This window comes from Thermobia domestica, chromosome 17 (assembly GCF_964235325.1).
Source record: "Thermobia domestica chromosome 17, izTheDome1.hap1.1, whole genome shotgun sequence".
Classification (NCBI taxonomy): domain Eukaryota; kingdom Metazoa; phylum Arthropoda; class Insecta; order Zygentoma; family Lepismatidae; genus Thermobia; species Thermobia domestica.
Window position 1 is genome coordinate 13,521,375 of NC_137470.1, and position 16,080 is coordinate 13,537,454.

Sequence of the window (16,080 nt, forward strand, 5' to 3'; positions counted from 1 at the left end):
TCTGCATTAACAATAATTTGCTAAAAGTTACGATTTACTACAAGTTCAAAAGTTATTACATAATGTAAAGCTCATATACAGGGTAGCCCAAATGTATGTATACAGTCCCGTACTGATCAACTCATTATTGCTTTTTACATTATTTCTTATTGTTATCCATCACGTACACGTAGTTTCTTTATTATTTGTTCTTAATGTCTTTTTATTTATATCTTAAGCTCGGAACAGCTGAAGAAAAGAAACCTATAAGCTAGAATCAATGTTAAGCTATTTGATCAATGCAAGGGTGTATACCTACTTTTAGGCCACCCTGCATAAGGTTTAATGTTCGTTTGTACTGAATCCAAATATACACTGTTAGTTAAGGAAGAGAACTAGTTGTTTATTTCTAATCTCATTCTGCTTCTAATACGATGTTGTGTATACCTCATCATCGCAGAAAAACGGCTGAACGTCTGAAATGAGTTTTGGAACATGGTTACTACTTAAGTCAGGACAGGATTCTGTCACATATCTTTCATTCAAATACGTGTCTGAAGAAGGAAAAGGGGATTCAAAATTTATCCCCAAAATAGAATACCTCAGCTGAAACTTTGTACATAAACTCCTTATCTAAATCCTGTGACAAACATCTTGGCATTCCAGCTGAACGAATAAAACGCAAGCTCCCGCGCGACGTTGCCAAGTGGTAAAGGGGTGTGGCTATGGCTAAGGAGACAAACTACAGCGCGACCAGGTGACAGGGGATAGACGTGGATGTGTACAAAATAAACGTGGTAATACCGCTGGCCTCTCATTTGCTAGCAGCATTTAAAGGGAACTTGAAGCACCGCCTTCAAATGCCAAGATGTTTGTCACACCGTTTATCTACCTATATAAATATAAATGAAAGTAACTATGTTTGTAACTTCATACTTCTTAAACCACCCGAACGATATCGATCAAATTTTCAACATAGATGAGGTTAGGGCCAGGGATGGTTCCTATCGTTGAGAGATATACAAAAAATTATCGAAATGACCGATATTAGTGTCGAATCCATAGTTTCCGAGAATCATCAACCATTGTATAGAGGAATTATCAACCGCGCCGTCAAAATCAGAATCAAACATTGGGTCATCTAGATCATTTACTTTTTTATTCATCCATTTTGATTCATTCGTACAATACTATAAGAAAAAGTAACACGGTTTTAGTGCAAAATATTTAGCAAAGTATTCTATGTTCAGAAGCAAAGTACTGTAAAACAAAACAACAGACAGCAGCTTTCTGATTACTAGGTGTTCATAATTTCATTGCTACCGTGACCGCAAGGACTCGTGAAGCCTGGGCTTTACACTAATCGTAGAACTGCTTTCCGAACGCATACTTGAGAAATCGTGAAAAAAAATGAAGTGCACCAAGAATGTTGCCAAACTTAAAAGACATGACGAACGAGCGAAAAAATAAGCACTTAAAGAACTTTTACAGGAACACTAATGATGATTCGAATGAAACAGTGACAAAAATAACAGCGAAAATAGAAAACAACAACAATAAAATATTAACAAAATGAAACTTGGCTGCAATTCGACAACACTATACCCTCGGGAGATGTTTTCCGTATAGCGCAAGAGACGACACTGCTAAAATTTCATTGGTGGGGGTTGTCGACCTGGACACACTCTCGTGTTCTATTGGGTGCTGAAATTGGTAGATCGAGGTCAAGCTTCACGACTCCGTGCGATCACTATAAATGTCAAGTATCCTAAATAGCTTTTTTCTCTTAGGTACAATTCCGAATAAGGTTTTCTCACAACCGACCACTGCGCGTGGAAAGTTCCTGAGAGTACGTACTACATTTCAAAAAAGTAAATCCCCACGTTAAGCGGTTTTGCATATGAAAACATTTACAATCACTTCAACCGCACTCATATCACGGGTTCATCCTGTTTGACGTAAGTTATTAGAACGTAAAATCGAATGTGATTTATTCGAAAAATACTTTTTTCCATTGCAAGTAATTTTCATCGATGTACTCTATTCTTCTTCTCATTTCAAGACAGTTAACAAGAGCTCCGTCGTGGCTAAGTGGTTAACGTACGTGTCTCTGGCGTGGAAGACTCGGGCTCGATTCCCGGCGGGAACTCATGTTGTTCGAATCCCACGTTAAGCTGTAAGTCCATGTTTCAAATAACCTCGCTAAACGAATAATCAATAATAATAAATAACCAAACAGTTAACAAACAAGAGAAAAATGTTAAAAAATCGAACCAACTTTCAAAAACTAAAACTAGTTGATACAGAACCTAACCTGTTTTAGTCAAAAACCGGTTTTGGATAGAAAATTGAACGTTTTCAAAAACCGGCTTCGGGTTTTCTAAAACCAGAAAAACCTGTTTTTGTGCTGACTACTGGCTATTAACGTTGTCTTATTTCAAAAATCTTTCCCATCCATCTATCTTTGAGGCCGTATTCTGACAAACCACACGTATTATAGTTTAACGTGTTTACTTGAAATAAAATATTTTAAACACTTGTTTCATTTAATTTCTTTTGTGGATAAGAGTAAGCTACTACGTAAGAACATATGAGTGGTCAGTACTGTTTAAAACAAGATTGTACAACTTCTACTTCATTCGCAATTGAATTCACATCAATTTCAACGAAATCCACGTGTATTTTGAAGCACGTGCTCGCTGGACAGTTCTAGCATTGAGACAAGGTCTAGGAGCAGATTCATAAACATTACATTTCATATGCATAAACGGAGCCGAAGTTTAAAAACGAGATTACCCGAATCAAATGAATAGCAAGCCAGCCTTTGTTACGTAATGTAGCGGCTTATATTTACTGAGCATCCAGCGAGCAGCTTTTATAGAGGACATAAAGTATACAGATTCCTTTATTTCCTGTAATCTTTATATACATATCAATGCTTTGCAAAGGTACCATTAAAATGCAACCGGTCAAATATCTGAAACGTGAAAGTACCTTTTCATGTACAACCACATTCTACAAGTTTATTCTTTCTTGATAAACAATTCTGCGATTTGCGGTTTATATTATATGTACACAGAAAATACAGGGTGTTTAAAAACAACATCGACAACGTTTGGGAGGTCATTCCTGACACCAAGATAAGAGAAAAAGTATAGACTAATGTGGGTGCACAAATACTTCATTTCGAATTGTAGGCTGCCGAAAACATGAAAAAATGAACTTTAAAAGTCCATAGCTCCAAAAATATGGGACCTACCGTAGTGGGATCAAGACTTCACTTAGGAACTAACATATGCACTACTAAAAATTCATGTTTCAGAAGCCTAAGACACTCATGCAACATTTTTTATAGAGGGAGTTTGCCTACGGGCATATAATTTGAAGTATTCACCAGCTACCTCCATAAAAATTGTTATAGAAGTATTACAGGATTCTGAAACTTGGATATTTGGACAGGTTACATACTAGTTCCTAAGTGAAGTCTTGACCCGACTACAGTAGGTCCCATAGTTTCGGAGTTATGGGCCTTTTAAATTTCTTTTTTTTTATGTTTCTGGCATCCTCCGAAAGGTAGCATTTGCGCCCCAGGTTGGTGTATAGTTTTTGTCTTATCTTGGTGTCAGGAATGACCTCCCAAACGTTGTTCGTGTTGCTTTGAAACACCCTGTATGCCTATATCTAGGTTTAGAAAAGAACTTTAAAAATTCAGCTAAGCCAAAATTATTTTAGATTTTTGGTTAATGCAAGTTTGTTTCATTCACACACAAAGTATTGGTTAAATTTACTAATAATATTTGGACGACTATGATGGAAGTATAAAATATCTGAAATTGTATCTTTTATGGTCATCCGAGTGACAATCCTATTTCACATATTCCTTGTGGCTGAAATTAGCACTCCCGCCGGCTTGTGTATAGCCCGCTCCCCCAGTTCTTTGTCACCGGAACTGGAAGAGTTACTACTACTACTACTACTACTACTGTTACTAATACGTATATCAAAAACAGAACCCAACCAACCCCTGTGGGGCATCTAACCCGTCCCTACTACTACTACTACTACTACTACTACTATTGCTACTAACTACTACTACTACTACTACTATTGCTACTAACTACTACTACTACTACTATTGCTACTAACTACTACTACTACTACTACTACTACTAACTACTACTACTACTACTACTACTAACTACTGCTACTAACTACTACTACTACTGCTACTACTATTGCTACTAACTACTACTAATATTACTACTACTGCTACTACTAATATTACTACTAACTACTACTACTACTGCTACTAACTACTACTACTGCTACTAACTACTACTACTATTACTACTGCTACTAACTACTACTACTATTACTACTGCTACTAACTACTACTACTACTACTACTGCTACTAACTACTACTACTATTGCTACTAACTACTACTACTACTACTACTAACTGCTACTACTATTACTACTACTACTGCTACTACTACTACTTATACTAAAGCTTTTTTACTGCAAGATTTACATCTTAAATCTTTATAACATGCGATTCCGATTCATTATGAACTAGTATGAATCGTTAAAATCACTATGATTCGTTAAAAATCACTGCGGGGAGCGGGCTATACTCAATCCCTCCCACCTTTGATGCGAGAAAATGTATTCGATTCCCGGTGTTCATTGTCCAATGTCCTACAGTCTTCGTACAGAATTGCGTGTATAGCTACAAATCATCATACGAACATGTATTGACTACATACTGGCTGAAAACGCCCTGCCTGTCTGTAGGTATTCTCAAAAGAGAATCAGAAGAATTAATTGGAAGAGGAATCACGTAAGACACTCATAAACATCAATTATATGCCTAACAGACATTCAAAAGAAGTTTGAATACATTACGTTTTTGTTTATTTACTTATCTGTGGTGGGGGACCACAGTGGAACAATAATACAGCGCTTATCCCTGGTGCATGTGGTCCCTGGTTCGATCCCTGGAAAGTAAGTTTGTGGTGGACAATATCGTGTCCGTGGATTTTCTAGAGGTTCCTTCTGCATTCTCATTTCACCAATTCTTCCATCATCATTCAATTGCCATAACCCTTTCCGGATCCTGGCTTTTTGGGCTATTTTTTAGACTTTCAGTCAAGCAGCTACTGCATCGTCACTATTTATCCTAGAATCATGGTTCATACCTCATTCTCTTCACAATAGAGCTGGCTTTCAAATGGTACCACTTGCATGCTCATACCATATACCAGAAGCGGGGAAAAAATGTCAAAGGGAAAGTTTCGGAGGGAAATTTTTTCTCGAACTTTGGCCCCCCTGGACCCCCCTGTGTGAACGTAGCCATCTAGAAAAATCTGAGAAATAGTACTTGGTATACTGAACGTGTGTGCCAAATTTCAAGTTTCTATCTTGAATAGTAAGAGAGGGAGAAATTTTATCAAAATTTCCCACAATGCCCCAAATTACCACAAAACACTATGATCTCAGGGAAAAAAAATCCTGAGACATCCCTAATTACCCTAGGGTCATGTGTCGCCCATATTCTCTTCTGAATAGAACTGCCTTTCAGGCGGTACCATTCACATGTCTCCATCATGTATCTAAGGCGGGAAATTCCAGAAAAAAGGGATTTTTTGGTCTAAAAATCCCTTTTTTCAACTTTTAGCCCCTCTGGACCCCCCTGTTTTAACGCAGAAATCTGAAAAATATCCGTTATATACCACTCGGTGGACTGAATGTTTGTGCACAATTTCAACCTTCTAGGTGCAAAAATAGACCCGCCAGAAAAAAAATCAGAAATTTCCCCATGTTACCCTATACAGAAGTATATTTTGAAAAAAATTCACTGAGAAGTCCCTAATTACCCTAGAATAATAATTCGACCGTCATTCTCTTCAGAATGGAACTGCCTTTCAGACGGTATGACTCACATGTCTCCATCATGTATATGAGGCGGGAAAATCCTGAAAAACGGAATTTTTTGGGTCTAAAAATCCCTTTTTTCAGATTTTCCCCCCTCTGGACCCCCTCTGTGTTAATGCAGAGATCTGAAAAAAATCTGATAAATACTACTAGGTAGGCTGAATGTTTGTGCACAATTTCAATCTTCTAGGTGCAAAAGTAAGCACGCCAAAAAAAATATACCCACAATGTCCCATTTTTCCCTATATAGAAGTATATTTTTCAAAAAATCTCTGAGACGTCCCTTATTACCCTAGGACAATGATTCGACCGTCATTCTATTCAGAATGGAACTGCCTTTTAGACGCTGTGACTCAAATGTCCCCATCATGTATGTGAGGCGGGAAAATGACGAAAAACGGGATTTTGGGGGTAAAAATATCCCTTTTTCACCCATTTGCCCCTCTGGTTCCCCCCCTGTTTTAGCACTGACATCGAAACAAAAAATCTGGTGAATACTACTCGGTTGGCTGAATGTTTGTACAAAATTTCAATCTTCTACGTAGAAAAATAAGCCCGCCAAAAAATAATGAACATAGGCTTAATAAGCGAAAAAATATATTTTAAGATTATGACGTCATCACCTCCTATGTCTGGACGCAGGACGGTCTGAAACCATACGTAATGTCTTCTACAAGGCCTCTGGACTTGGAAAACAAACAAAAAAAACGGACGAAAAACCTCAAATAGAAGAGAAATAACGCAATGTACCATGAAAAATGCGTATGGTACAAATTGTACCATAGGATCCCGAAGGGGATAATCATCTATTTCGCTTAACGTAACGGGCATAATCGTAGGACGTTAGACTGAAAGATTTCATTTTTACTTGTCTGCGGTGTTGCCCTCTCCGTCAGTACACAGCATCAATCTAAACTATACAAAAACGAGCCACCTAGTACCTAGGAATGATTTTCATACTTCTTCCATACTGGTGTTTTGTGTTTGTACACTTTTCATGAAGCGAAAAGAATTTATTTCATGCCGTTTTATATCAGTCTTCACCCAATGATATCAAATAATAAACCAGTTTTACACCTTTTATACTTTATATTTCTGTTGTAAAAAATATTTTGGTGTAAGTAAAAGAGGATTGTTTGAAGCAATTTGTAGCAGTTCCACCCGACAATATCAATAAATCTAGTATTCATATTAAAATCGATGTCTACTTTTTTTCTACCCGATACACGTTTATTTTTAAAATGCATGTCCACCACAAAGCCCACTTGGCGCGAGCTGTTATCGAACCAGGGACCCCACGCACCAGAGATGAACGCTCTACCACTGAACCACCGTTCCTTCCTCTCTAACCTGGAATCGAACCCAGGATACCTTGTGCAAAGTCACGCGCGCTCTCCAGTGAAAACAGGGGATGGTTGCTATGAGGACCGCTCGCTCTATCTCAAGAAGCACGTTGGCTCACTGGTAGAACATTTACCTTTCCTGCATGGGGTTTCTACTTCAATCCCCGACCAAGTAAGTTTGTGGTAGACAACATCGTGTTCGTGGATTTTCTCGCGGTACTTCCGTTTCCCCTCACATTTTGATTCCAGCAATAATTCCATAAACATTCAATTGCTTTTATCATAGTTTCCCTTGCCCTAAAGGGTATAATCGTGGGACGTTAAACTTAAGAAGAGATAGAGCGCTATAGCAAAGTCTGGATTCTCTCGGGCTCCATACCGTTATAGCGCTTACCCTAACTCGGGCTCCTAAGTAGTTATAGCGCTTACAATAACTTGTGCTCCTTACCCATTTATAGTGCTTACGCTCAAAATGGCTCGCCCCCATTATTCACCTCGAGTAGTGTCAAGCTGTAGAATCTCTGGTCCAACTTTGTTAGCTACGACCAAATTTCCACGAAAGAGTTGTCGACAAATCAAACCAAACCAATGTGTACGCAACATGATTAATTGTTTACAAACATCGAAGAGGTGAAAACAAACAGCATCGGGTCAGCGTGGTATGAGTTGAGTCTGCTTTTATACCGGACAGCTGATGGGATAGATTTCCCGATGACCTTGAGCCATACCACTCACCGAAACAACCTTCACGTCTACGGTCCCCTGTTACCCTGATTGAAAAAGAAAGAAATGCTAAATCTTTGGTCACGTGACCTCAAATGCAAGCCACGAATGGTCACACGCTGTGACACGCCCGCAGATCATCATCCCGTCAGTCAGCTATGTGTAGTTTTCGTTACCTTGTGTTTTATATTTGCAACAGTGTAGTTACAGATTATGTTATTTTGTGAGGAACAAAGATTTTTATTCATATTTTCAGAAGACGGGATGCGAACGAAAATATTTTCTGTTTGTTTGTGTTGAAGGGTGCAAAACAGCAAGCGAGGGCGAATGAAAACAGTTTTTTTTCTGTATTTATTTGTGATGCTTTGTAAACGTCATTCTTCCATGATTGACGTAGTAACGCCGATAAAAGACTGTCACATTCCGTAGCAACTTTCGACTTGAAGATTTGTCTGCAAAGCAAAACCAAAGGTAACTACAGAACGCTTTTCTTCTTCAGAATATAACTTTGAAACGTAGCTTTGGAATGTAATTTCTTTTTCAGTATGAGTTGCTTGACGAATGTTCAGGAAGGGAGAATATTGAGCAGGCGTGAGCCACATTTCAAGTCAGCAGATTTGAAATGGGGCCCGAATGCCATTACGTAAAATTGAAAAGTAAAGTCAAAAATTCCGTAAAAAGCCTTAACGTAATCAAACGTTGATCAGTACATTAGCTAGAAATGATTTATAATATGTACTAAATAAATTACGGTGAACAGATTGGACGTCTAAAAGTCGCGATTTTGAGCAAATATAAACAACGTGTTCCGTAGTTGCTGTTGAAAATATAAACGATCAGAGCAAATTCTACTCTACTTCGTTAAAATGTCTGTGTGTTGAGTTCTTTCGGTTACCAACAGTTATTGGAAATTTCTAGGCCGTACCTGGAACTGGCAATTATTGGATGTTTTCTCTGTGATATCACTTAAACGCTACGGTGTCACTTTGTGTATTTTGTAATTAGATAAACGCTGCCGGCGCCCAAAATTAAATATGAGAATTTTACTTCTATCTCCACTCCCTCCGCAAGTCCTATCTGTCCCGTTTTTGAAAGTTAAAATTTTGGTAACTATGAAATGTTACTACAGCTTTCCTTTACTGTTATTTCAATATTCCGGACATCAAGTCAGTGTAAACGGGCGGTAGCTATATGCCATGATTTGGTACTTATTTTTCAGCAGCGTTGAAAATATTGCGTAATGTTTGTAGCAGTGTCATATTCGTGAAAGTTTATGGGTTAAGTACCGGAGAGTAGGTCTACAAATATAAATAAAATACGTAAAATTTACAGGAAAGATATGGTGAATCGGCTATTTTCGTGAAATTCATACAAACGAAACAAGTTTATTTTGTTATTTTGACCTGTTAAAACCTGCCTCTTGTTGGTACTATTTTAAGTGAAGGCATGCTGACGTCAGACATTAGAGTGTAATGAGGCAATTAGTTGAAAGGTTGCAGTTCCATGTCACTGATATCACATTTCGATTTTTACCTTAATAACAACATATGTTGGTTAGGAACAGAAGTTATTACGTTTTGCGAAAAGACCCGAGTTGTTAAAATTAAGCAGAAAATATGATAAATGTAGGACGACCATAAAAATAAAGACATAGAGAAACATTTACAAATTTGGTAAGAGTGCACTTTGTGCAGAACATTCGTAGGAACCATACCTAAACGAGCCCTGGGCTTCTAATCCCCTTCGCTCGCTCAGCTATGTTTTGTGTAGTTAATTAACACTAGAGATCTTAGATTTGCAAGATTTGGGGAGAAACTTAAAGATACCCAAAATCACTTGTTCTGCACAGAGTGCACTCTTGCCTACATATTTAAATGTGAATATCATAGTGATGGAGTGAATGTAATTAGAGTTAATGCATTATGAAAGCAATGTAAAAATTGTATTAATCGTTGAAAAAAAAACACATAGGAGGTTATATATCAGAGTACTTATTCAAGTCCTCTACCACAACGTAAAGGAAGGTAATCACAGTGAATATGCTAAGAAAGCAACTAACTTACCATAACGTAGTTTTTTCGGGGACATCCTCGTTAGCATTACCCATCATCGCTCACGCGTCTACTCCCTATGGACAGATTTTTCGCTGCCGCTCGGGCTTAGGGGATGCCAAATGGCTGGATTTTCACCGGCCTGGCCTGAAATATTGCTATTATTTTGATTGAAGCCGGTGACCAGTACAACCTTCTTACCAGCCCCTTAATGGCAGGGTTTTTTTTTTTTTTTTTTTTTTTTTTTTTTTTTTTTTTTTTTTAATATTTGTATCTAGTTCGACGTATAGATTTGAAATGTAACTTTCATTCTGTAAATCCAAAACTAATTTTTTCACAATCTATCAACGATTAATATATTTTGTTCATCTGTTTAGATAATTTTAAAGAGATGACAGAGACTGTATCAGGGAAAATTTGGAATTTACTTGTAAGGAATTTTATAGCTACATTTATTGAGAGTGAAAAAGTACTTCTTAAACCAATTTCCTGTAGTTCAAGTATAATTTTAAAGAATAAATTTCATTTTCCAGATCCAAAATTGTCACGTAAGGGTAAAATACTTTTTTTCGTCTGTTTCGATAATTTTAAAGAACTGTACTGGTAAATACTGGCAGTTACTGGTAAATACAATAAAACGCTCAATGCCGATTTCAGTTTCTCATTTATAGCACAATGTATGTATTAAGCTTATTAGTGAATGTATTAGGGATATGCAGAATACAGGTCCTAATGCACTTTTGTTAACGATAGTACATTTCCTTCCTATAGATGGGTCCGAACAGAGATACTTCACATTTAGACCTATATCATAGGGAATTTTGAGGGGGTGCCAGTTTTTTTATTTTCCAGAGTTGGCAACCCTACTCGGGCTCCCCTGCTATGTTCCTTCCCTGATAGGGTTAGATATCATCATTCATGCTTTTTTGTTGATACCTAGCAGTCTGATTTCGTGTTTTACATTGTAATTTTTATGGCGTATTTACAGACGCAGTATTTACACGCAAAGCGGTGAAGTTCTCTTACAGTAAATGTACATTGAGGAATTCTTGAGGATCACTTTCTTAAGCAGTGATAGTAAGCTTCCTGATACATGACATTTTAACGTTTTTAAGCTTGAAAATAATGGATCTACTGTGCGACACAAGGTTATATTCTTATTTACTTTTTTTTTATTTATTTCCATAATTCAATCGTCTTGATTGGTTTTATGTCCGCTTATAACGGGTACTGCGCGGCTATTCGAAGCGTTCGCAAAGCGTTTTTATTGCTCATGCATACGCTTGGAATACGCTGACCATGCATTTTAAATATGGATGGCTAATCAAAATGTGCTGCAAGCACGAAAGCGCTTAAAACGCACAGAAAACGTCGGCTTGAGCGTATTTGGTGTGTTTCGGAACAATAGACCGCCTGCTGTTTAAAAATGTCTAAAGGAAGGGGAAAAAAGGAAAGACGTGTTGCCAAGCAAAGGGATTTTAGCAAGAAACATCTGCTTGGAAGATGCTTTGTGCAGAGTATTCAAACTCTACTATTATAGACATGGACCTGAAAAAAAAAAGACCTGGAAACCCTGACTGGCTCACAGATGATTTATAACTCTGAAGAAAGTAAAATTACCGTGTAGCCACCTAGGCCGCGTTCGCTGCAGGGAATAACGCATCGGGAACGCATTCTCGATAGCCTAACCCGTAGTTATTATTATTCCTTGGATTGGAGTAGGCATCCCCTTGCACTTGAAGTGGGTGATCTCCCTCTGAGTCACTGTGACCTCTCGTCCTAACAGACAGTTGTTACGAGTACGCTGCGATAGTACATTAAGACTTTCGGAGATGGTCAGGAAGGAATTTACCGTATCTCCGAAATGAAAGTAAAACGAAATTGTTCAATTTTACGTCCCACACTATGCAGTGTATCTAAAGGACACGGAGATTATTGGAATTTATCAAGTAGGACCCAGGATTCCACACACCAGAAGTGTACGCTGTACCATTGCCCCTCGTATTTCCGATCATGTTCAACGTGCGTTACCATTATTGTTGCAGTATTTCTGCAATCCCTCGTATATTGAAAATCTCCCCGGGTGAGATTTTCAGAAATCATAGCTTGAAATAATGTTTCTCAACCTTTTTTTTTTTTTCAATGATTACACACTATACTGGAAGCTCATGACATTGGGGGATAGTAACGTTAGAATTTTTGTTGCTGTTACATTGTCTGGTATGGCCTATCCCAAAATTGACTTTTGCTTGTTGACGTGTAAATTCGACGCTTATAGGCCTTCAGCATAAGGTAGTTAATTTTTAAATTCTAAGATTTCGCAGCACTTCCCATGGGGTTCGGCACCGTGTCGGTTGGGAAACTTACATTAATATAACAACAAAGATTGGAGGAAGTGTGTGACGTATGTAGAATTAGGGATTAAATACATTCTTTGATATTGTGATGTCTGTGAAATGTGTGATATATGCAAAACTACATGAACTCAGTGACATAAAATAACGGATACTTCCGGTTGACGTAGAAAGTTTAAATTTGGATGATTGTAGCTTTTCGGGATTAACTCATAGGAAAATTGCCAAAAGTGAATAATTTTTAGGGTGTCTAAAGGGGGATGACGAAACTCTCCATGTTATTTAAATGGCCTTTTTTGAACGTGTAATTTGATATTTTAGGTACTTGGAATTGGAAGAAAAACTTGAAATTCGGTATACTTGTACGTTTTTGTAAGTGTTACCTAACTAAATGACCAAAAGTAAAACTTCCCAAGTTTAGAGTGGTTTTATAGGGTATTGAAAAATCTTTCCCATGTTATCTATATGGGACATCTTTTACACCCCTAAATGTTTAGGCACTTCTGGTAGGATTAGAATGATAAAATTTTGTACGATTGTAATCTTCCGGGACTAACCCACAGGAAAATTGCGAAAAGTGAATATGTTTAGTGTTTACGGGGTGATAAAAAAAAATCCAATGTTATTTAAATGGGCGTTTTCTTGGGATACAAAATGTTTTATATCCCAAGTTTAGATAGTTGAAATAGGAAAATAAACTTGAAATTCGCTAGAATTGTGGGTGTAAGAGGTGCGAGGCCGTAGACCGGTTAAAGAAGTGTATGTGGGGGGGGGAGAAGCCTCCAGCTGACCAAATCAAAAAATATTAAAAGTAATTGCACGAAAGTACTATTCATGGAAAACTAATGCATGAGAGGGGCGAGGCCGTAGGCCGAGCAAACGCGCGGGGGTCTGGGGTCGGAGCCCCCAGCTAGTCAAAGGCTAGTTATTTGTATAAAACTAATCATAAGTTCGTAAGGAGGATTATGCAGCACAATTTTGGATCTTGGAAGTGAGAAAACAGGACATTTGACTAGTTTCTGGTAAAACTATGTACAGATCATTAATACTGTGTCTTTAAAATGTGAACACTAAGCAAAAGGAACATAGGAGTTTCAAAATAGGTAGTGTTACCGAAGAGACATGACAAGAAATAAGGTTTTCTCTTTTCGTATCGTCTCAAAGTTTTCCTTGCTTCATTTTAAAATATATACTTGATTTTTACTTAGTTTCATCTATAAGTTATCAGTATCGTTCCACGTCACGAGAGGTCCACAAAAGGATAGAAACATTTAAACCATATATATATTATTGAATTGGGGACACAGTAGTCTAGTGGTTAGAGCGTTGGATTCAGGTGTACGTAGTCTCGGGTTCGATTCTCGCTCGTGTTTTCCAATTTTCGGCGTCCACAAATCGTCGTGAGACAAACTGGGGAGTCACGTGAATGAAAAATGTGACACCACTAGGTCTAGGAACCAGTGACAGGGCGACGTAGCACATTGACCACGTACTTGTCGTTACACTGGACTAGTTCAGCTGGTCGCTGACAGATGGCGTTAGAGCGGCTCAGGCCCTCAAGATGGGCTTTTACGCCAAATGGTGGTTTTCTATTATTGAGTTATATTGTGTCTAATCACTTGCGTATCTTTAAAAGTTGATGAAAGCTTTCAATTCTGATGGTAAAATTACTCTATCAATTTATAGGTTTTACATACGGATCAGCAAGCACTAAAATCGTGTTTGAGATGTAACACGTAGGTGAACAAGTGTTGCACACGTAACTCGAGAAATTTTTCGTCCCGTCTCGAAAATGAGACGAGATCTGTCATATTTCTCGTAGCCATACGAAAGGAGATCTATTATTTAGAATGACACCCCCGAACATTCACTACTTCGAATTGTATTCAAGTGAAGTATCCCCACTGGGAATTGAACCGGAGCCCCACACGTGTTACCAACTCAGCCACGAAGAGGCGTGTGTTGAATGTTATAAAGAGAGTAAAGAAAGTATTGCATTAATGAAAGCAGGGTTGCTTATTAACGGAAGCGTGAGTGAATTTTCGTTACAGCGTGCGAAATGAGCCCGAGCCATATAAATAGATCGACTCCCCAAAACGAGAGATCACTTTGAAATAAAATGAACATGAAATCTTTGAATTTTACATCCCACGTTTATGCCGGATGGCTAAAGGAGACGGTGATTATGAGAAACGAATGAAATGGTGGAATGAAGAAAGTGGGAGGAAATGGGAGAACCCCGAGAAAACCCACGCACACTTGAAATGAAAGATGTTTCATTTTAACGTTCCACGACTGTGCCTTTTAGGCTAATAGAGACAGATGATTAACGCAAGTGAATGATGATAAAAGAGTTGGTGGAATGGAAATGTGAGGGGATGAAACGGGAGTACCCGAGAAAACCCACGGACACGAAAAAACAATGACCTTGCGTCTTATAAGATGTATAGGAAAGGTACCTCCCACTGACCTGGGGTCTTAGAGAGGAGGCAAGGTGCTCTCAATGACCCGGCGTCTTAGAGAGTTTGTGGTCTGATCAACCGGGCGAGATTAATATATTTTGTGATATACAGTCTCAGTTTATGCACAAATGTTGCCGACTCTTTGCATCTGCGTCACTTGCCAATTGTTGACGATGTTGTTTACGGACGGTTTTCTCAAGAACGATTAAGACAAATTTCTTCATGTTGAACTTTTATGAGACAATTTCATTGCAAACACTGCGTTAAGAGTTTTTCAAACGTTCCCGTTCTCTCTCCAGTTGCGGATCTAACTCGAGGCCGGGGGCCTATACCCCCCAGTTTTGTGAGTGACAAATAATTGAGGCTACTATTTGTATATATATTTCTAAAGTTTATAGTAAACTCATGATATCATAGGATCTGGTCTGACTACCTCCCCCCAGTTTTTACCTTCTAAATTCGCCACTGTCTCTCTCTACCTTTTCATTTTTAATTTGTGAGAATGGTAGAAGACAAGAACGTAAGGTATCACGATTTGATTTCACCAGATTTACATATTTCATAACATCTACATAAAAAAAAAATCGTCGTTTGCCACGATATAAGATGGTCGTTTAAATCTTTTGTTGAAGTGCTGGGAATCATGAGCATCACAATAGGTATTCTGTCATTAATGGCAGGTAACTTGCTCCTGAGAAGCTTCCATGCACCCTGACCTTCTGCTAACCTCTTCGTCTTCACGAACTACTTTTCTATTTTGATATCGTATACACGTATTAATTATAGCCTCCTTCACCTCTCCCTCTCTTTCCTGCCACCATACCTTCTAGCACGTCTCTCGTGATACATTTCTTTTTTAGCCAATGTCCCAAACAGTTCTCTTCTTCTTAACAATATCCAAAATTGTTCTTCTTTTCTCCTCCACCATTTCTTACACACCCTCATTCGTTTCTCCTCGACCCAGCTAATTCTCTCTATTCTTCTCCACACACACATTTCGAAAGCTTCCAGTCGTTTGTCATCGCTTTTGCGTAATGTCCATGTTTCTGACCCATACAATACAATACTCCACACGAAGCATTTTATGAGTCTTTTTCTTAACTCTATTCAAGATCCCACAATACCAGACTTTTCTTTCTCCTAAAGGCTTCTTTCGCCATTCCTACCCTTGCTTTTATTTCACATTCACATTTCATACCATCACGAATAATCAGGGATGGAAAATGAACCGGT

The 16,080-nt window shown here is 38.2% G+C and overlaps 1 protein-coding gene across 2 annotated transcripts in view; it reads left to right on the forward strand.

Annotated features, from left to right (window-relative positions):
* Window positions 1-16,080, forward strand: part of LOC145674581 (uncharacterized) — a 476,266-nt gene that overhangs the window by 124,627 nt on the left and 335,559 nt on the right. The window contains exon 1 of one of the 2 annotated variants that reach the window (XM_081744775.1): window positions 8,102-8,451. The exons of the other annotated variant lie outside the window; for it this stretch is intronic. The gene's annotated coding sequence lies outside the window, so the exon portion shown is untranslated. Of the gene's footprint in view, window positions 1-8,101; window positions 8,452-16,080 lie in introns of those variants that run through there. 2 annotated transcript variants of the gene reach the window in all.